The sequence below is a fragment of the Heterocephalus glaber genome, unplaced genomic scaffold (assembly GCF_053883595.1).
Source record: "Heterocephalus glaber isolate CG9 unplaced genomic scaffold, H.glaber_assembly_v1.0 deba00000470, whole genome shotgun sequence".
Taxonomy (NCBI): Eukaryota; Metazoa; Chordata; class Mammalia; order Rodentia; family Bathyergidae; genus Heterocephalus; species Heterocephalus glaber.
Window position 1 is genome coordinate 8,858,276 of NW_028258145.1, and position 22,420 is coordinate 8,880,695.

The 22,420-nt window shown below is 41.3% G+C and overlaps 1 long non-coding RNA gene across 6 annotated transcripts in view; it reads right to left on the bottom strand.

Annotated features, from left to right (window-relative positions):
- Window positions 1-484: 484 nt before the first annotated feature.
- LOC101716704 (uncharacterized) overlaps window positions 485-22,420 on the bottom strand; it is a 263,276-nt gene continuing 241,340 nt past the window's right edge. For all 6 annotated transcript variants that reach the window (XR_015448390.1, XR_015448387.1, XR_015448389.1 and 3 more), the window contains 2 exons: window positions 1,314-6,369; window positions 485-930 (listed from right to left, as the gene is read on the bottom strand). This is a non-coding gene — a long non-coding RNA (uncharacterized LOC101716704). The remainder of the gene's footprint in view (window positions 931-1,313; window positions 6,370-22,420) is intronic.

Here is a 22,420-nt window from a genome sequence, read left to right on the forward strand (position 1 = left end):
CAAAATTCTTTATTAATTGCTATAGTTTGGATCTAGAAGGTCCTCCAAAGTCCCTTGGGTTAAAGGCTTGGTCCCCAACTTGTCCTGGGGAAGGTGGTGGATCCTATAAGAAGTGGGACTTAGTGGAGGTCTTATATCATTAGAGGCTTGGCTTCAGAGGAAAGTTGGGAATTCTACCCTATTTTCTCTTCCTTTTACCACTTCCTGACCACCATGAGGTAAGCAGCTTCCTCTCTCCATCATGCACTGCCTTCATGATGGGCTGCCCCATCATGGATCCAAAACAATGGGCCAGCTGCTCCTGGTCTGAAACCTGAGAGCTGTGAGCCAAAACAAACCTACCTTTCTCTATTAGTTATCTTGGGGATTATAGTACAATAACAGAAAGCTGACTAACATGCACAAAACTCCAAGTCCTCATGCATCTCTCTGACTGAGGTATTTGAGTCATTATCCTCCCTTTAGGAAAGAGGAAACTGAGGTACATAAGTCACCCCTGTAAAGTAGCAGAGCTAAGATTGGTCTACAGCCAGGCTGGTTCAGGAGCCTAATCCCTGACACAGCTGCATATATTAATGCTATTAATGCTGTCATCAGTTCATTGGAATGTCTGCCGGCAGGCAAAAACAGGAAAACCAGGTAAGGTAGGGGACTTTACTACTCCAGGGACCTCAGACTCCATGGACCTTAGACTTTGTGGCAGCATTTTTGGCCTCTTGGGTCTCCTTTTTAGTTGTTTCCCAGTACTCATCTGTGTTCCAAGACAGGTGAGGTTCTGAATGGATTAGTCTGATTGGTGAAAAAAAATTAACTTTCCTTCTTAAAAAGCAACATATTTTACCCAAGGGAAGTTTCAGAATGTCTTACCTCTTCATAAGGCTGATCACTTTTCTGATAACTACCTGGGTCTTTTTTTCTTTTCAGTCACACCTAGGGAAGACATGAGTTCCTTTCTAAGATAATAGGAACAGTTCTGATTCCACTCTCATTAATATAATGATTCCATAACACAATGACAGATAAAAAGAACTTTCTTCTTATTCTACTCAAGGCTCGTTTTACATAAAAATAGACCATAACTCAGAGTCTGCAATGTCTGTGGAAAGGTTATACTCGTTACCATCTAAATAGGCTGAGCTAATAAAAATTATATTTGTTACAATCCAAATAGATTAGCTGGCCTTAAGGGCTTAGCTATGTATTACACTTTTCAATTTTCTTATAATTAAATTAACATAAAATAGTCTTCACAAATAAATGGCTGTTTTAGAAAGAGTTAAACTCTGTTTAACGAAAATAGTGATTCTATTTACATGAGCAGCTTCTCAGGTTGGTTGGGAGGTGGGAAGAGGCACTTGTCTTCGAGGTGGACCCACTAGCCAAAGATGGGCAGAAAGACCCCCTTCCTGTCCTGTGTCTGCCGTGGATGCCCCAGCAGAATGAGCCCTCTGCATAGAGGGGAGCCCCGTGTTCTCTGCTAGGCGATCCAGACATCAGCCAGTAGGTGGAGCCTCAGTTGGCTCATCTGTAAAAATGGAGGACTCATCGTGGGAATTTAATCCAACATTCAACTTTCTGCCAGAGTCAAAGCTCATGAGCAAATTCTGCTGCTATTTCCTCAGCTGGTCTGCCCTATTCCTCTCCAGAAGCCTGGACTCTAGGCACCTTGATCTGCAAATACTGTTACAACATTGCTTCTGTAAAATCCAGGGCTCAGAACTTTGATTTTTTTAGGTACCATAGATAGATATAACTCTGTCCAAGAAATGCTCACAGCACTGAATAAATAATGATTTAGGCCTCTCCACTGAGCAGGCCTTCAGCAGAATAGTGGATGCCCTTGAATTGGTTGAATCCCTTAAATGTTGCCATCCTCACGAAGCTAATTAATTTAAAACCAGTCTTTTGTTTTAGTCTAGATGTGTCCTAACGAAGGGAAAGAAACAGAATAAGTTATGTATCTGTTGCCATTTGGAACAATCATAAGCTTCAGCCAAAGGAGAAAATACACAGAGAAAAACAGGAACTCACATCGGCTGGAAGTCCAGTTTGGAAAAGGGGCTGATGCTGTGATAAACACCTCTAATTCTTTGTCTTATCATCAAGCCATCTTGTGAGGAGCAGCAGAACCTGTCTGATTTGGAAATAGGTAAATAAAGGTGGCAGAGCATGTGTGAGTCAGAGGAAGCTCTGCAAACTGAGAAGTAAGGAGGGAGAGACATGGATGGAAGTGGGACCATGGGTGACATGTCTGGAGAATTCCTGGGTTGAAACATGACTGGACACTGGAAGCAGAGTGGCGTTTGTTGGTCACTTCTGTGTGCAGTGGCTTAGTAGGTGGTCTGAGCTAGACAGTGTGGTTGCTAGACATCAGTCTTGAGTGCTCTACTTCAGGCTCAATTGTTCAAGTACATCAACAGTAAAACACAGCTAAGAAGGCTAGCTAATAATAGAATGTAAACACTCACACCAGCAGCCCCTTGTGGGTCATTGTGATTTTTTCCTTATGATAAATAGACCTTAGTAGATATTTTGATCATGTTGAGAAGACAGTGGTGTAGGCTCTTACAATCTGTGTGTGCACCCTCCTGCTGCCCACCTTTTGGGCAATTTAGTCCTCGTTAGCACTTCCACAAAAGGATAAGCAAGAAAAGTAAGAGATGAGGCTCAATTGAGTCCATTTTGCTGCATGTCAGAGGCATTTCTCAAAGCTTTGATGAGAGAGCAGGTCAAAAGTAATGGTGCAATAAGGCATCTAAATTATCTGCGGGGCTCATTTATTATGGCACCCCTTGTCCCCATCATCAAGGTTGAGCAAGACCTGCAGCACACTTAAGAAGATTAAAATGTTCTAATTCAATGTGCTCCCAGGAGGCAAAGGGGTGAGAAACATAGCAATTTTCATTTTATAGCTTTTCTGTCCCTTTTACTGCATATGGTAGCAAACTTACACACTTTTACTTCCCAGGAGTCTAACACAAAGTAGATGTTCAGGAAATGTTATTTTGAAAGTTCTGCCTGCTTTTCAAGTTCCACAGTGGTTCTCAAAGTTTGCTGTATGATTCTGAACTCATCTTCCTTGGGTTTGCCTTTAATGCTAGAATTTTTCCCAGCATCCTGAAGAGACCTCAAAATGCAGTGAAGTTGGATAATGATGAGAACTATCTGTGTTCCTAGCAGACACCAAGAACAGAAGCTGAGTGTAGGAGGTGCAAGGTCATGCACCTGGGTACCAGTCAGATGAGGGTCAAGAAAGAGAGCCTGACTGACCAGGCAGCCAGCAAGTAGGAAAGTTAAAAAATGAGATGCCTGTGACACTCAGAAAAGAAAAGTAAGTAAGATTAAAATTAGTTCTGGGATGGAAGGACATATCTTGATTTCTGATAGACATCAACCCAGAGAACAAACATGTTCAGCACAAAACATGTGCCTTTGCATGGGGGCCAGCCTCACCATGTTCCCAATTGGCTGAGGGTTCTTTTGCTCAATTCAGATAGAAATCAAGAATAGGTAAAGCTCCCTTACTGGTAGCAGGTCTGAGCTTTGAAGGCCAGCTACATTCAGCTCTTATTGTTAGTGGCCTTCCTTGCTGCCCTTCTGGCAGCTGAAGCCAGCAGCTCCCAGCAGCTCTCTGGGACTTTTCCAGCAGCCAGAGTTAGCAGCTCCCAGGAGCTTTCTGTTGTTCTCTGTCATTACAGAGAATGGCCGTGTACCCTCCTCAATGTTACCAGTTCTGGCTGCTGGTCATGGTCATGACCAGCATGCTTGAATGTTGCCAGGTCTTTCTGTAACCAACTCAGCCTGCTCTACTCAAGAGCGAAATCATAAATTGGTAAAAATAAAACCATCTGAAAAAAGCCTTAGTAGGACTTGTGCTACACTTACAGCACAAAGGAAAATAGGACACAAACTAATCTGCTAAGGGTGAGGAGGAAAATGCTCATACAGGCAGGCCTGTGCATGTCCAATATCTTGCTAGCAAAGCACAGACTTTCTACTTGGTTGTGGGAAGGGAAAGGGCTACTCACTGACTGGAGTAGGGCTATCAGAAATGGCTACAGAGAGGCAGAGTCATTCAGAGAGCCTGCAGGGCACCATCATCTGGGACAGACCCATAACCAAAGTTTTCCACAGCTGAAGCAAAAGTCTCCCAGAGTAGCCACGGGCATCTGACATAGCTATAAGATGTGAGCAAGGGCTTTGAGGCAGCTGCAGCTGTCAGTGGTAGAAGAAAGAAAATAATTTAAAATTACCTCTTGGGGGAGATGTAGCCCCTTCTCCTGTCTCAAACTGGAAAATTAGAATGGGTGAGCAGAGAGTACACTGGTTTTGAAGACTACAACGTGCTCCAGTTCCAGATTCTCTTTGCAAGCTTTGCAGCCTCAATTAGCTTGGCTGTAAAATGGGGGGCCCTTGAGTTGTGGTGAGTTGGCCAAGGGGTAATTCTGCACAGAAGGCACACATGGACCCCTCACCTCACACATGCACACGCACACACACACACATGTATGTGTACACAGCATGCATGTGTTTGTGGACGTAGACATACATGCATGTGCCTTCCCAAGCTCATGGCAGCAGAAAATATCTGAGACATCATTTTGCAAATGTCAGTCATCTTTGCCAAGATGGCTTCCTTGTCCATGTGGCCAGTGTGAAAGTGTCTTCTACAGAGTCGAAGAGAGAGAAACACTGGGTCAAGAGAGAGGAGAACTATAGTACAGTGGGATAACTATGGGCCGTGACACTTAAATATGTATCTCAAAATAGCTGATAAAGAGAATTTTGAATGCTCTCAACACACAGAAATGATAGTTTTGATGTCAGTTACTCTGATCTGATTGTTAAACCTTGGATAACTATTGAAATACCCCACTGCACCCTCAAAATATGCATAATTATTGAGTATCAATTAGAAATTATAAAGTTTTGTTATAGATAACAATGAAATGGAATCTTGAAATAAATTAGATAGAATGAGGAGGTGTCATTTCTTGTGCTCAACAAAAAAGGTAACATCCCTCACCACCCTCCCTCCACTCCTTGGCCCCTGCTGGCCCCATCAGCACACCCAAAGAGCCCTGGGAGGTTGCTCAGAAGAATGCCAGTGATGGCTGACAGCCCCCTCCTGGCCCCCATGTCCTTCTCCACTTTCTTCTGCTTGCCTGTGTGCTCCCCCAGCCTGTGCAGGGGTCCCTGCTCTACAGGGCCTCATTTATCCCTCTCATCAAAAGCAAAAGAGCTCGTTTCCCAGGCATTTTCATTTTTACTTTTTTGTCCTTTGTAGCCTGTTTTTAACTGGAGTAGTAATGCTCAGTTCCACTGGAGACCATGGTCCCCAGGGAGCTCAACACTGCAGCCCTCTCATCCCAGAGGTGGCATTGATGTGCCTGTCCTGTTCTGTTATTAATGCACAGCGTCCTCTGGGAGAATGCCTGTGTTCCATAAAACCACTCCTAACATGAAAACAAACAGCACTGCAAGTGGGTGGGCAGTGTGGGAGGTGAACATTGGCCCGTGTATTAAGGAATGCTGGGAGACTTCTATTTCAAATCCAAAGCAAGATGAAATTCCTCCCCACACACCTGTGACATTTGTTCTGAGAACACTTGGTAAAAATCGATTGTCAGAGTTAAAAAGGGCCCTCAAGATGATCTGGCCTGGGGATTATTAAGTAACGACACACATCAAAATCACCTGAGAAGGTTTTTCAATGTGGACATGAGATTCTGATTCAGAAATTCAAGGTGAATTATAAAGGAATCAAAATCTCGGTGGTTGGTGGTGAATTTTGCATTCACTATTTGGGTGGATGGGGAGAAGGAAGTTATTTTTATCATTGTCATTTTCTGCTAAGTAAAATGTCTCAAATTGCTCATGAATGACGGTTGCCCCTTTCACCTTGACTTTAACATAGAATTTTTCTGCACCCTCACAATCTTCGATGAAGTAAAGGAGAGAGAAAGTGAAAGAATAGTGGGTGATCGCATTGGAACAAAGGGAAGCCAATGAAGTTGAAATATTTGATCTTTTTTCCCTTGGCTTTGAGAGAGGCCCTGTAACATTTCCTCTCCTGCCACTTCAATTGCTCATTCATGTCATTTCTTTGCTTCATTTGCCTTTCTTATCTTTTACATTTTTCCCCTTTACTACTTCTTTTGGTCCCATTTTCCTCTCACCTTTCCATTGCCCCACTCAAATCCTCCTGGGTAAAAAGGAAAATGGCTTTGCCATATGTCTGACACTTGCGTTTCATGATGTAGGACAAGGATCCATCTTCAGGGAGCACAAAGGCAGCTTTGTCCCGACTTCCTCTCCTTAGCCCTCTAACCACAAGAGCAGCTCAGTGAGTCTCAGACTTCTGTCAACCTGCAAAAAAAAAATCACCTTGGATGGCTTATGGAAATGGAGATTTCCATAAGAGAATTTGATTCAGTAAGTAGAAGGTGGCACCCATTCGTTGGAGGAAGAGCGTAAACTGATTATTGCACCCATGGTCCACGAAGAAGCCTAATGTGACTGTGGACTCCTCGGTTCTAAGCTCCAGTCTCCATATGAAATCCTCAGCCAGCCACCAGCTCTTACCTCTCCATCTCTCCTTTGGTGGAATGAGGGTCACCATCACATCCACCTCACTGGGCTAGGGTGCCCACATGATGATGTCCAGAAGTGCTCTGCCCAAGCCCTGTCCCAGCAGCCAGGCACACTCCAGCTGCTACTCCTCCTCACAACCAAGTAGCTGCTTCTGATTAGTGGGATTTTAAGAGAAAATAAAACTCTCATAGCAGTTAAACTTCTGCCTTAATATCATCTTTCTGCCATGCAGCACCACACCTGAAACTTGGGTATTTTAGACAAAGGAAATAACTGGTTGAGGACTCCTCATCTGAAAATCTGACATCAGAAATACTGCAAAATCAGACACTTTTTGAGCACCACAATGATACCTCAGGTGGGAACATCCACACCATGAATGTTGCTTCGTGCACAAAATTATTAAATATATTGTATAAATTACCTTCAGGCTGTGCAGATAAAATATACATGAAGCACAGATAATTTTGTGTTTAGACTTGGTTTCCTCCCCAAAATATCTCATTATGTATATGCAAATATTCCAAAATCCACAAAAGTCCCCAAAATATCCAAAATACAAAACACTTGTGGTCCCAAGGACACCACCCGAGCTGTAAGTTCCCCTTACTCCAACATCACACTTCTCTCATGAACCCTTCAGTGAGGACAGTAGTCTACTCTGTAGAAGAGGACGATACATTTGAATTCTGCCTTTCATTCCAATCTTCGTTTTTACAATTTTGTGTAATTATAGCTTTTAGGAAAAAATAAATCAAAATTTCCTAACAAAATAATAAGGGAATGACAGTAGTTAATAGACCAGTCTTCTCAGCGTAAGGAATAAGCATCATGAAACGTCCTCAGCACCTCTAGTCGTCCTCCACTCCACCTCATCCCCAGCATTTCTACTGTGCTCGGTGAAGGAGTGAGCAGTAGCCCTTTCCATATCTCTGGGTTTCTTTGTGCGTTTTCCACATTTTCTACTCTATGACTGTTTTTCCATGTCCCTTTCATCCACTGGGCCTGGCCTACTCCCTATTTTCTCTCTAGATAACAAAGGTGTTGTTGCTGTCCCTCAATCCAAGCTCCTCTTGCAAGGCATTATGGATATAAATAAGCCCTGGACCTCTGATTTCTTGACAGAAAGTGAGGAAAGTATGGGGGAACAGATATGATATGGATGTGGGTGTCTCATAGGTGAAGCAAAGACAGCATCCTTTCTTTCATGGCTTTGCCCACCCTGCCTGCCCCTATTGCTGCAGTGGTTAACTGAAAATGTACAGAAGGACATACAGAGAAGATTCCAGCTGTTCCATGCTGCAGGAGAAAGAGTGTAGAAAGAATCTCCTGAGATTTGTCTATACCTGCATTGTCCCTACTTAGGATATTGCATAGAACATAGCAGGCACGCAACAGATATTTGAAGGAATCACCAAGCATTCTGCCACTGTGCTAGTGCTCTTCTAAACCATAGTCATAGGTTATACAGTGATGTTTGGGGATTACTGCAATTTGAGAGATTGATTCATACCAAATTTTATATATTGTTTCCAAAAGTAAGCTATTTCTATTAGGCATTACATTAGTTTCCTATGGTTTCTATAACAAATTACTGAGTGGCTAAAACAACATTTTCTGTCATGGTTCTAGAAGGTAGAAATCAGAGATCAAGCCGTGCTCCATCAGAAGGCTGCAGGGAAGAATCCTTCCTTGTCTCCTTGAGCTTCCAGTGGTTGTCAGGAATCCCCAGTGTTCCTTGGCTGGTAAATGCACCACTCCCACCTCTACCTCTATCTTCACCAGGCTTTCTCTCCATGAATTTGTCTAAATTTCCTCTTCTTATAAAGAACACCAGTCACACTGGATCGCACCCTCCACCATCTTAAATTTATTGCCTCTGCAATGGCTCTGTTTCCAAATAAAGTTCCATTCACAAATTGTAAATGGGCATGAATTTCAAAGAACAGTATTTAACCCAAAAGAGACACTCTCTTGTCCTGCCACCTGTAAGTCCCCATGCTGAAATTCATCTTGGCCAGTTTTTAGGGCTGGAAAGAAGTTTTTAATTTCTCTAAAGCTTTGACACTATCAGTTGGCTAGTGAATATTATTAGAGTGGTGGTTAGTGAGCTAATACTTGAGATTGAGGTTCATTTCTCCTGAGAGGAGGGTCCAGGCCTGAGATTCTGGACTGAGTCCTACCTAAAGACAAGATTCTTAGGGCATGGAGTAGGACAGTCAGGAAAGGAATAGGATGGAAAAGATCAAGTCTTTATACTCCAACAGCTGTCTCTAAAATTTCAGATCAGAGGTTCTATTATCCCAAGCTACCATCACAATACATCACAGGCAATGACGGATTAAATAACAGAACTTTACTTTCTTACAGGACTGGATCCTGTGAGCCTGAGACCAGGGAACCAGTATGGTCAGTTTCTGGTGATGCCTCTCCCCCTGGCTTTCGGATGGACCCTTTTCCTTCTCTCTGGGTCCTGACAAGCATGTCCTGTCTGTGCGCGCATCCTTGGCATCTCTTTCTCCTCTCATAGTCCTACCAGACTAGGGCCACATCCTTATGACCTCATTCAATCTGAATTTGCTCCTGAAAGCACTGACTCCCAATACAGTCATGTAGAAAGTTAGTACTTCCTACACAGGAATCTGGTGGACACAGTTCAGTCCATAGGAGAAGGGACCTTGGAAGTTAGCACACAAAAGAGGACCATTATGCAAGGTTTCTGGCAGACATTTTGTGATCCTGTTATCTCAACTTCCTGGTGGTCTCTACTGCATTTTTTACTTCATTCCCACTACTTCACATGCACTGTTCTCTCAGGGGCTTCTTGGCTGATCTCTCAGGCCTTCCTTTGAAATCTGAGTGGAAGCCTCCCTGTCTCCAAAACTCTTGCACTGTGCATGCTTATAAAACCAACACAATTTGGATGATGCAAAGGTCTTCCACCAGCTCAAGCAATAGCCAGGCCTCTTTGGACCACAGCTGCAGTGGCCTCTGAGTACCTGAATGGCTGAACACAGCACAATGAATACTGGGAGGCCAATTCTCTAGGAGGCCCTTCTTGAGCAGAGGTCCCAAGGAGTCTCTTCTCAAATGAAAAATTTATACTTTTGTACCCTTGAGCCTGGGATCTTTCTAATTTTGGAAATGTTCTCAAGCCAACTTTTTTCTTGTCCCTCTACAAAGTATTTATACATTTTTAATGGCACTAATCTCCAAGTCTACACATGGTTCTTTGGGGAAAAATTTAATTTTTTCAAATATTTCTGCTCTGCTTTTTCGTTCTGTTTTTTCCTTATAAATCTAGTTAAAAGCAGCCAGAAGTACCCATGTTTTGGGCTACTTTCAAATTTCCTCCACAAGATCAATTAGTCCACCACCTTTAATCTTAGTCTCCCACAATGTCTCAGGACATGAGCAAAATGTAGACACATTTTTGCCAGAATGTAAATTTTGATCTCTAGTCCAATTTCCAATAGAGTTTTTGTTCCCTTTCTAAAACTCAGCCTGCCTTTATTGTTATTGTCTGCTTTCCTATCAGCATTCCAGTCTTCTGATCTCTGACCAGAATTGCCTGTAAAGCATTGCTGATAACATTCTAGGGCTTCTCTAGACAGCATCTCCAAACATTTCTGTACTCCTCCTGCAAACTACTTCTAAAGGCTTCTGAATAACATGGTCAGGTGTAGTCACAACGACCTCTGGTATCAATTTTCTATTAATTGCAGACACACCATCACTGAGACACAATATCCAACACCTACAATTTAAGGTAGGAGAAATTTGTTTTGGCTTATGTGTTAAGGGGATTCAGTCCATGGTAAGCTGGCTCCAAGGCATAAATATTATGATAGAAACATGTGGTGGACCAAAGATGCTCAGTTCACGGTGGCCTAGAAGTAGAGCAGGAAACAGTGCCAGAGAGAAAGGGACCAGAAGCCAGATATAGTCCCCAAGGTCACACTGCCATGACCTCCCACACACAACACACCCAAGAGTACACTCTATGAATCCCTTAGGTGACTTTCAAGCCAATCAAAATGACATAATTAAGCTTAAACACCACACTTCCTCTCCTCTGAACACAGGAAAAACAGACAACTACTTCTTAATAAACAAACCTGAATGGCACCCCTTTCATTTTGACTTATGTTTCAAAATTGTGCAGAAGTACGAGCTAAAGTGCCCTTCACTGAGGAAGACCACAGAAAATTCCATTTGAATTCTCCTCAAACTTACCACTGTGTCTTGCAAAGAGTACACATGCATCAAATATAGTTATTTAAATTTAAATATTAGATTTTATTTAATTCCTATGCTATCTTAAGTACTTTACATATATTAACTCTTTTAATGTTCATAATAATTTAATAGGTAGTTTCTATGATTAGTGGCACTTTATAGATGAACTGAGACGCTGGTGTATTCATTTACTCAGGATTCATCAGTATATCAATGCATGAATCCATCAAGTTATCTGAAGACTGCTCTAGGCTCTATGCTTACTGCCTAGCTGCACCATTTTTTATCTTCAATATTTCAATATTTTTAGTATTTCAATACATTCTATTGTTTAAAATAGAAGGATGCCAGGCAAATCACACAAACTATAAATATTCAACTATATCTCAATGTTTTTTGGTTCGGGTTTTTTTTTTTTTTTTTTTGGTACCGGGGATCGAACTCGGGTCCTTGCACTTGCACAGCAGGCAGCAAAACCACTGAGCTAAATCCCCAGCCCTCTCAATGTTTTTATATAAACCCAGTTCACACAGTTATACTAAACAACCTCACTATTTACTATTTCTGTTATCTGTTATTTTCTGTAGTATTTTAATGTAGTCTAAATTGTGTGTGACATCACATAGTACAACATATATAGTGGATATATTTATAATACTTTATATATAAGTATTTTTCAACAACATTTATATGTATTATCTACATAGCAAATGATTAATTTTTCTTTTGCCCTCTACTGTGAAGTTCAGGACTTTGAAGGGATTGTAATGTGTAGATATGTAAAAGGCTCTTAACTGTTAAAAAAAAAAAGATTTATTTGCTGTTGGTCTAGAATAACGAGGATGAACTAATCTGAGAGGTCATTTAGTTTTTCTCCAGTTCTATCACAGTATGGGTCCTTTAGTTGGACAAAGCCTTTGTAAGAGAAACATCTTTCATAGTTAAAAGGAGCAGTTCAGGTCAGACATTGGATTATGTCCCCACTTCAGTTCCTTTTTGTAATTTTTATTTTTATTAACCCATGTGTGGAGTACATGATGATTCCACTCATTATAGAGAGTTGGCACATGTACATAACACATCTTCACCCTTTTAACATCCCCTTCCCTTCCCCTCTAACGCCCCCTTTCTCCATCTCTTGAACTCCTTCCCCTCTGAGAAAAGTCTATCTCCCTACTTCCCATTATCTATCTTTTATTTTGCTCTTTATTTAAACTTTGGGGTTTGCATTTAAGAGAAACTATGTGATATATTAGGCTTGTGTGTCTAATTCATGTTACTTAACATTATGGTCCCAAGGTGCATCATTTTTCTGCAATTGGCTCAACTTTATCCTTTTTGTGGCAGAGTAGATTGTGACACGTGCATTCTGAGATGTGAGCAGTGAACCCAAGGACTTGTGACTGTCTAGTGCTGCAGTATCCCAATGTCTTACCATGAAAGTCACCATGCTGTGCACTTCTTCAGAGTGCAAGGTCCATGGCTGAGGCTGTGATGGCTGCTGCCAGAAACACCCAAGGGATGTGGAGAACTGCGTCTTTCAGGGCTCTTGTCACAATTTCTCAAAGTGAAGGCCTCAGAAGTGAAGTCTTTGTGGACCTCTTTCTCCCCAGCCAGCCCCATGGCAAGCTAGAGAATATGAATTCCTCTTCCCACGGAAGATCATAGAAACTAGAACGCTGTTCCTAAAGCCAGGCTTAAGCCTAAAAATACCATTATTTCCTCCTCTCCCTTTTGTCTTAGAGCTGCCATAAAGAAATTCTCTGACCCACCTCATGTGAGGGTAGATGGTAAGACCCTCATTCCAGCAGGGGCCCTGCTCCTCACCTGGGAGGAAGGAAAGATGCACAAGGAGGACAAAGAGAACCTGACTAGGTCTTGCTGGATCCCCTCAGCCCATTTCCCTCAGTTCAGACCCTTGGGAGACTCACATGTCTACCCAACTCTCCCTACCTCATTGAACCTAAGCACACAAGTGGGTAGTTCACTCTGGGTTTTTGAGTCTTCTATCCAAAGACTCCTGTGTCATGTCAAACTATGATCAAATAAAGTTTTATGTTTTTGCTTAGTAACCTGACCTTTGTTATACCAGTATCAGCCATGATCATTGAAATGGGCAGGAAAGAGGTTGCTCCTTTTTCTACCCCTACACTGCAAAAAGGAAAAATGTCAAGGAATGAATTACAAAGCATTCAAGAAGCTAAATACGTGTAAAATGATGACAGAGGAGAGGTTTGCTGCCTAGTTTTAAACACATTGTGGAAAAGAAAAGAGTGCAGTCCCAGTTGGATTCACATGTTGTTTCCTAAAACTATTCAGGTCTTATTTAGAAGAGTGAATGCTTTCTGAAGACCAAAGGAGCACAGATAAGTGCACCACCACAAAATTTAAACACTGTGGGGGTAACTCTTAAAGAGACTGCCTGATACCAACTTTCTTTCCCTCAAAAATTGTTGTTGCCTTGCCACTCCCCTTTCTAAAGCAAGTGGGGGGCATCTTTCAGTTCATGCCAAGAGATGATTCTAAATCCCAAACAGTCTGCCTGTGGCGTGAGAATGCACTCAATCCAGGCAGTGCTTCCAAAGCCAGGCCAGCCTGTTCCCCCTCCTCAGGGAACGTAATGAGTAGATCCACCCAGAAGCCTCCCCTGTGCCAGAGAGGGGCCAACCCCACACTGAGATGCAAATACATCTGGTAATCAATTTGCAGCTCATCAAGACAATGTCCAGTGATTCACAAACTAGAGCAGGCATCAGGGTCCTAGAGGTCCTGTGCACACAGACCAGAAGCCCAGCAGGACTCTGACTCACAGGGCTAGGTGGACTAGGATGAGCCTACCTTTTGGTGTGATGCTGCTGTCATCTGGAACACACTTTGAAAACCACCATGACAGCCCTGTGTATGGAATTAGGAAGCTTGAGCATCACCCCAGGATGGAGAATAGAGCCTTCCTGATTTTTTTCATTCTTCTTTTTATATATTAGCTGCAAGCTTGTTGTGGAATTGACTGACCATGAAAGAACACCCAGGATGTGCCCAGGACACAAGAGGACAGTAGCTGGAACCATGGGAATGCTGCTCCCACTGAGGGCACTGACAGAAGAAACTCTTAGGCCAGGTTTCAACCTGGTATCCTGGTATCCTGGTATCCTTCAAGAAAGAAAAGGAAAAGAGAGTTTATGAGACTTAATGATATACAAGTCAGGTAGGTAGACCTTATTCTCCCTTTTCAGTAAATAGCTAAAGTCCCCTTATGCTTACAGACAGTGAAGGAGTAAGAGGAGCTGGTGTGTAACTCATTTGTAGAAAAAATAAGGATTTTGGAAACACAAGGAATGTTAAAAAAAAAAAAAAGGAAAGAAAGGGGGAGGAAAGAAGGAGGGAGGGGAAAAGGAAGGAAAGAGGGGAGGAAGGAGGGAAGAAAAGGGGGAAGGAAGTAAGGAAGGAAAAAAGTAGAAAGGGAGCTAAGGAGGGAGAAAGGAAAGAAAGAGAAGGAAGGAAGGAAGGAGGGAAGAAAGGAAGGGGAAGAACAGAAGGAGAAAGGAAGGGAAGGGAATAGAAAGAGAAGGAGAAAGTGAAGAAAAAGGAGAAGGAGAAAAGAGGGGAAGGGAAGTGCAATCACATAATGGGGAGGAGGAATCTCCTGCAGTCCTTTCCAGACTGTGGGGCAGCAGCCAGGCTGTTCTCGAGTGCAGGCCCCCTGAGCCCCCTCATTCTTCCCTGGGCTATCACGCAATTGGCCACCATGAGTAGGGGCCACAGACAGCTTTAAGAGAAAAGGCTTTATTAAAGTTCAAAGAAAAAACATAAGCTGAGATGATTGAGAAAGCATTATGCATGTATTGAACAAACACTGCTAAAGACATTTCAGCAAACTGTATGTTTAAAAAGTAATAAATAGCTATTGTGCTTACTTCATAAACTTGTCAGACTGTCTTCATTTTATTTTCCTGAACAAACTGAATTTCTGTACTGCTCATCCCCAGCCAGTTAATAAATACATCACCCTAAAAAGTGCTGTGGTATTAAATTTACAGCAGATAAAATATGGATGAAGTTGCCTGGCCGCAGGTACGTCAAGTGTGATTTAATATCTCACACTCCTCTTATGAGGAGTAAAAGATTACTCGGCTGTCTCCACCGCCACAGGGAGACCTTTGCTCCCTAGTAACAGCCACTCAGCAAATAACGCCAAATGAAGACAGAGAATAATATATAGATTTGCCATAAGGAAAAATTGATCCAAATCCATACATCAAATCTGCTGATCAGAGCTCTGCACAAATGCCTCATAATCATTTGTATGCAATAGCTCAAACTTTGGTCTGAGGAGAGACCTCCCTGGGTGTATATGGGAAGGGATTGGGTTTCATTTGATTTTTTAGATTATTATTATTACTTGCTTTTTTTTTTATCAGTGCAAGAGATGGAACCCAGGACCTTATGCATGCTAGGCAAGCACCCTACCACTGAGCTGCAACCCCAGCCCTTATTACTTGCCTTTTATGTCATCAAAATAAAATCTCCCTAGAAGAAAATGGTCTTTGACTTTCTCTCTTAGTGATATTTTCTTCTCTCTGTAGAACTATAGGTTCTGGAAGCATTTCTGAAATCTGGAGACTCTTATAAATGAAGGCATTGTTCCCCAGGGAAATCTCTCAACCATCTGACTTAATTTATATCTTTTTAAAAAGTTCTCTGTAAAATGATAAAAAAAATCCTCCAAGGAAAACATTTATTAGCCCAGAAAATAAATTCTTATGATTAACATTTTGCCATTGGAAAAGGCTGGTGACTGAGAGAGTTCTCAGCACTTCAAAGGTGGGAGAGGGATGAGCTTTAAAACAAGAGTGAAAAAAGAAGCAAATTGCTGCTGAGCTATTTTTATTTCAGATATATGAAAGTCAAGTTGGTAAGTGGCATGGATAAATCTTCAAAGTGCGGGTTGCCAAAGGTCTTCCTCTAAAGACTGCTGTGAAAAAATAAACTTGAACAATTAATGCGGCTTTTCCTTTAGCCCTGGAAGTACGGAAGTTGCCAGGGTCCCGGGGGTTCCTGGTCCCTTCTGTTCCCAGGCAGCACTGAGCCTTTGCTAATTTAAAAAAATCTCTGCAGCTCTGAGTCTTAGCAAATAAAATCTTTGGTCTCCACTCCCAATTGTGACTGCTCCTCCTCTGGCCAAGGGGCTGTTTGTTTGTTGTTTGTTGTTTGTTTGTTTGTTTCTCACTGGGCATATTGGTGCTCAATGAATAACCGGTTTTCATGGGCCAGAGGGGATTTAGGGACAAGTTGTTGATTTTAAATTTCTTCAATGGTGAATAGTGAGGCACTGGCTCTAGCAGATGGGTTTACACAAAAGCTGTGATTCTTAAAATATATGGATGGTGGGGAAGTATTCCAGAACAGGTGACAAAAGGGAGTGTGTGTGTGTGTGTGTGTGTGTGTGTGTGTGTGTTTGTACTCTTCTTAAAGGACATGGGTAAGGCAGGCTGGACTCCCTAGTCTGGCCTAGATGTGCCCCAAACAGCTGTCCACCTCTGTCCCACCCCAAACTCATGCTCTCCTCAATCCAATTGCACCATGGGTTCTCCCTGGTAGGGCAGCCTTTCCCAAGTGACAGATGTACTTGTAACCCAACCTGTGTTTACCTCTGTGGCCCAGGGTGAGGAGACCCTACTGGAGATGGTGGGAAGGGGAGAAGGAGACACTGGGAGAAACCAGAAGCCAACTCTTTATGCTCACGATTATTTTCTTTTTAAAGTATGTAAGTGCCTACTGTGATCACAGAAGCAAGGAACCAACTGGCAGGCATTTCAAGGTTGTTTAGGGACAAGGAAGGTTTGAATGGTACAGGGCTTCAAACCCCAGGAAAGAAAGCCTCCTCACATCTGTCTTCCCAAACTGACCGGCTCGGGAAACAAACCAGCATGTAGTTAACAGTTGCAAGGAAAATAATATCCTCATTGTGAAATATTGTAGTTTCCAAAAGCTAATTTCCTCTTATCCACTATTTTATTTTGATTTTGTATTTCCATTCTGCACCCAATTGGTAGATCATCCTGGCAACTGTTTCTCAGTATGGGACAGATCCCTTAATCACTGGTAATCATGCTCCAAAATGTCCCCAGTTCAATGTGACAGGCAGGGAAAGCCCCGTGGAGAGTCATGAGAGGGTCCCTCTGAACAGCTCCTTTAATGTGTGTGTGTCAGAAGGACAGGCCCCTGGGCAATGAATACTTGGCTGCTCACTCTTTTTGCTAAGCTGACTTGGGAGGAATAAACATGACTCGCTGGAAATAATCCCACCATAACCCATGAGCATTTCAAAACAATAGTAAGCCTTTTTATTGTATTTTTTTTAAAGCTAACACCACTATAGTGATCCCTTTTGTGAATCCCTGGAACACTGTTAACTGCCATCAGTTAATACAGTGACCTGGCAGCATGGTGAGGTAATCACTATCATACAAAATTTCACAATTCCTTGTGCTCCAAGTCAACTGCATCACTTCTGGTCTTCTCCTTCCTCTCTTCCTGGACACCCTTCCCAGGATGCACCAACCTGGGGCCAAGAAGTGGTAACATGGGTGTCCACTTTTCTAATCATAGCACTCTGGCTTCTGCCCAAATAAGAGGCAAATAATAATTCATTGTTTGATTTAGTTTAGTTTAGTTTCTTTCAGTTTAGCTTTGTTTTTATTTCACACTGAAACCCAGGTCACATCCTGATATATTTTCGATTTTTTTTTCTTAGGACAGCTTTGGATTCTTTCTTGTGTATTTTCTTTTTTATTCAATGAGCATCACTGAATGTATTTGGAAATCATATACAGTGGCTCTTGAGCTGCATGAATGGGAAAGAATTTGCAGCCTTGAAACAATGATGAAGGAAAGAAATGTCCCTAGAATTTCATGGATGCTAAAGAGCTCAGGAAAAGCCACTCAAGATCTGCCACTTCAATGTGCAATGACATTGACCAAAGAGCCCTGGGGAGAAGAATGTACAGGCATAGGCTTGGTCCCAGCTCCCCTCTGACCCTTGTGAGAGGACTCAGTGGTATGGATTCCTCCCCAGGGAAGATGAGCTCCACAGCAGCAGAGGAGCTGAGGGGACACCATGCCAGACAGCCGCTGTCCCCAGCTATCCTTTGCACCCCCCATCTTCTCCAAAGCTCATTTCTGCCCCCCTCAGTTGCTGACATCTCCCTTACCTCTGCCCACAAAATGGGTGAGGAGACGTCTAGATTCTGCTGGTTTGTGAGGTGTTCACTTTTCTCTCATGGGACTCCTCTGAACATCCAACAAGTCCATATGCTTTTTCTCCTGATAATCTGCCTATTGTTGGTTTATTTCAGACACTCTTTTATTGAATCATGACAGGGAGAGGCAAAGTTTTTCCTGCCATATAATGCTATACCTAAAAGAAAATTACCTGAAATACATTTTTAAGAAAAATCATAAAGTATTTGTGAAGAAATTAGCTTTTGAATTTTTTCCTTCAGAAAAGAAAACCTTAAAAAAGAATTTGTTGATTGAAGGGAAAAATGCACACACACACACACACACACACACAGTTGCCCCTCTAAAATGTCACACCAACTAATCCCTTTCACATACATTAAAGAAAGAAAGTCTACTCTCAAAAATTTGGATAGTGTTGATTATTTTAATTCATTTAAGTCTGTGATAGTAAACCTTATTTTGTGGTTCTAATTTGCAATCCATTGATAGCTACAGCTTGAAATTTCTCGCATGTATTTTGCTCTACAGAACATTTTATGACCTTCTTATTCCACTTTTATCATTTGATTCCTTCTTAGGGTTCTGTGTATTGTCACATTTGAGGAATAAATATCTTCCGTGAAAAAAATCACCTCCATTTTCCAGTTATAACTTTGAACAGTGTTTCTGTCCAAGTCCTTCTGTTTCTCCCATTAATCTTTTGATATACATATTGGCTCCTTCCTGCCCTGTCCCTCTACAAATTGTATATATATATTTTTATTTGGAGTACCAGCGATCAAACTCAGAACCTTGCACTTGCAAGGTAGGCAGCAGAAACACAGAGATAAATCCCTGGCCCCTGTATATATGGCTTTTGTGTGCTTGGTCTTCACCTCTGTATTCTGATGGAGCTTCTCAAGTTTCTTCTCCAATAAAACTGATCAGTTCTTTGCCAAATTGAGTTTCTTAACTCTTCTACGTTCTGTGATGGTAGAATGTTTTCTTTTAATTACATTATTTTTGATTGCACTGCTCCTGATCCAGAGGAAGGGGCTTCCCAGCCACCATCCCTAAGGCCACTCCTGGCCCCTGTCCCACCTCTCCCACCTCAGCAGAGGTGTACGGCGCAGGCGCCAATAGCACCCTCCTGGCCCCCTCAGTCAAAATGAGAAAATACGTAAATAAGTCTCAAAACCAGATTTCCAGATCACCTAGAGCAACCTCAAAGGGAAATGAGATGGAACACTCTAATACTCAACCACCTGGACCCACTGAACTGGCAACAAAAGGGGATCTGGAAAAAATGAAATCAGAAATAATTTCTCAGATAACAGGAGAAATTGTGCCCCTAGTGCAAGACATGATTAATAAATCTAGAGAAGAGCTGAGGAACAGGATGGAATCCCAACATAGGAAACAAATGGAATCCATAAAACAGATGCAAATAGATTTCCAGGACATGAAAAACTCCATTGAAAGTCTACACAGCAGAATGAGCTAATGTGAGGACAGAATTTCAGATATAGAAGATAAGATTGCAATTAATGACCAGGAAAATAAAAATTGCTTCAAAGTTATAAGGGAACACAAGAAATCAATCGAGCAGCTGCTAGATGATGCAAAGAAGAATAACATAAGACTGATTGGAGTCAATGAAGACACAGGAGAGAGTGGAGATGACATAAAAAATCTCTTCAAAGAAGTAATGGCAGAAAATTTCCCAAGCAGGGGAAAAGAACTTGACACACAGATAAATGAGGTTTATAAGACTCCAAATAGCCTTGATCAAAAAAAATCTACACATAGGCATATAATTGTTAAGATTCCAGAAACTCAACAGAAGAACAAAGTTCTACAAGCAGTCAGAGAAAAGAAACAAATCATATACAAAGGAAAGCACATCAGAATCACAGCAGACTTCTCAACACAAGCCATCAAGGCAAGAAGAGCTTGGAGTGACATATTCCAAGCCCTAAAAGAAAACAGCCTCCAACCCAGATTGATGTATCCTGCAAAATTATCTTTCAAAATTGAGGGAGAAATAAGATACTTTCATGACAAAGAGCACCTTAGGAACTTCATGAATACCAAACCAGCACTCCAAAGAATTTTACACAATATCCTAGGAACAGACATTGAGGATTACAACCCCAGGAAACAAAGCAGAATGAACCCATCTGGCATGACAAGAAATTAAATGTAAAGGGGGAGAACCCAACAAAAAGAAAAAGTCATGGCAATGACAAGTCAATACGTTTCAGTTCTGACCATCAACGTTAATGGTCTCAATTCACCAATCAAAAGAAAAAGACTGGCAGAATGGGTCAAGAAGCAAAATCCAACAATATGCTGCATACAACAAACACACTTAATTCAAAAGGAAACTCATAGATTGAAAGTTAAAGGGTGCAAAACAATACTCCATGTGACAGGAACCCAAAAAAAAGCAGGAGTAGTTATCCTCTTTGCAGATCAAGTAGATTTCAAACCAACACTGACTAAGAGAGATGAAAAAGGACACTATATCCTTGTAAAGGGAAGAATCCAAGAGGAAGAGATGACAATCATAAATATCTATGCACCAAACACTAGTGCACCCAACTATATAAAACAAATACTAACGGACATGAAAAGTCATATATGCACCAATACAATTGTAGTGGGGGACCTCAATACCCCACTGTCACAAATAGATTGATCAACTAGACTAAAAATAAGGAATGAAATACTAGAACTCAATGGAACTCTTGAACAAATGAACTGAACAGATGTTTACAGAGTCTTCCACCCCACAAAATCAGAATACACATTCTTCTCAGCTGCACATGGGTCATTCTCAAAAATAGACCACATACTCACACATAGACATGTTTAAGTAAGTGCAAAGGAATTGAAATTATCCCCTGTATATTATCAGACCATAGTGCGATGAAATTGGAGATCCATAGAAAAGAAATTCAAAAAATTTCATAAACAAGTGGAAATTGAACAACACACTTCTGAATAACCAATAAGTCACAGAGGAAATTAAAGAAGAAATCAGACAGTTCCTTCAATTAAATGACAATGACAATACAACATATCGGAATCTATGGGACACAATGAAAGCAGTCTTATGAGGAAAATTCATAGCAGTAAATACACAGATTAGGAAAACAGAATGAGCTCAACTAAACAACCTGATGGTGAACATCAAGCTTCTAGAAAAAGAAGAACAAGACAACCCCAAAGCTCATACAAGGGAGGAAATTATAAAGATTAGAGGAGAAATCAATGCAATGGAGACTAAGAGAATGATACAAAAAAATCAATGAAGCCAAGAGTTGGTTCTTCAAAAGAATCAACAAAATTGACAAACCTTTAGCCAACCTTGTCAGAAAAAGGAAAGAAAAGGCCCAAATCCATGCAATTAGGAATAAAAAGGGTGAAATTACAACAGACACAGTAGAAATCCAGAGGATCATCAATACCTACTTCCAGAACCTATATGCCAATAAGATGGAAAACATAGAAGAAATGGACAGATTCCTAGATACATATGAATTATCAAAGTTTAAAAAAGAAGACCTAAAAATTCTAAACAACCCAATATCAACCAATGAAATTGAAAACATAATTAAAAACTTATCAACTAAGAAAAGCCCAGGCCCTGATGGCTTCACTGCTGAATTCCACAAGACATTTAGAGAGGAACTGCTTCCACTACTGTTTAAACTCTTCAATGAAATGGAAAGGGAAGCAATACTCCCAAATTCATTCCTGGAAACAAGCATCACCTTGATCCCCAAAGCAGAGAAAGACCCAACCAAAAAGGACAACTGTAGGCCAATCTCACTAATGAACGTAGATGCAAAACTCCTTAATAAGATACTGGCAAATAGAATGCAGAAGATCATCAAGATCATACACCCTGATCAAGTGAGATTCATCCTAGGGATGCAGGGATGGTTCAACATATGCAAATCAATCAATGTAATAGACTATATCAATAGAGCCAAAGACAAAATCCATATGATTTTCTCCATAGATGCAGAAAAAGCATTTGACAAAATCCAATATGCACTTAAGATAAAAAACCCTACAAAAAATTGGAATAGATGGTCTCTACCTCAAACTGATAAAAGTCTTCTATGAAAAACCAACAGCCAATATGGTCAAAAACTGAAATCCTTCACACTAAAATCAGGAACAAGACAAGGAGGTCCACTATCACCACTCTTGCTCAATATAGTTTTGGAAACATTAGCCATGGCAATTAGACAAGAGAAAGAAATAAAAGGAATAAAGATAGGAAATGAAGAAGTCAAATTGTCATTATTTGCAGATGTAATGATACTGTATATAGAAGACCCCAAGAACTCCA